We start from the raw sequence: 722 nt of genomic DNA on the forward strand, positions 1-722 counted from the left end.
CAGATGAGGCAAAAGTTAAAGCCAAATAATCATCAATAACCAGTCAGAAATTAAATAAGTAAATTACAAAACAATATTACCAGTGAGGTCAAATAAAGTCTGTTCTCATGGGTGCTATGAATAAAATCCAGTTGTTCCAAATTTGGTAAAATTTGTCCTTTTGGATTCTTAGTTGATAGGTCAGTTTTTCCATCCTAAATATCTCTAGAGTAATTCCAATCCAATCATCCAGGGTAGGCTGAATCGGGCTTAGCCATCTCCTTGTAATTGTTTTCTTACTTGCCACCAAGAGTAATTGCAGCAGCTTTACCTCGCTCCTACGTTCCAGAAAAAAGACAAGACCCAGGTACATAACATCAAAGCTCAGAGGTATTTGAGTGTTAAAGATCGTGTTTAAGGAAGCCTGGACTGCTCAGATTCTTTGATCCACAGAAACAGCTAATCATACAGGCTGATGCGTCTAAGGACGGCCTAGGAGCATGCCTCTTACAAGATGACCACCCAATAGCGTATGCGTCAAGGGCACTGACAGAGACAGAAAAGAACTATGCACAAATTGAGAAGGAGCTCTTAGCCATAGTTTTCTCTGTCAAGAAGTTCCACCAGTATGTGTAGCTATGGGGTGAGGGTTAATGTTCAGTCAGACCACAAACCATTGGAAAACATCCTGAGAAAGCCACTTGGAACAGCTCCCTCTAGGCTGCAGAGAATGCTGCTTCAGC

The 722-nt window shown here is 41.4% G+C and overlaps 1 protein-coding gene across 1 annotated transcript in view; it reads right to left on the bottom strand.

The window, feature by feature from the left end:
- The window catches only part of LOC118331263 (single-minded homolog 2-like), a 15,428-nt gene that overhangs the window by 2,113 nt on the left and 12,593 nt on the right, over positions 1–722 (bottom strand). The gene's annotated exons all lie outside the window — the stretch shown is intronic.

The sequence above is a fragment of the Morone saxatilis genome, unplaced genomic scaffold (assembly GCF_004916995.1).
Source record: "Morone saxatilis isolate NCDOM2014 unplaced genomic scaffold, NCSU_SB_2.0 Contig20, whole genome shotgun sequence".
In the NCBI taxonomy this organism is placed as follows: Eukaryota; Metazoa; Chordata; class Actinopteri; family Moronidae; genus Morone; species Morone saxatilis.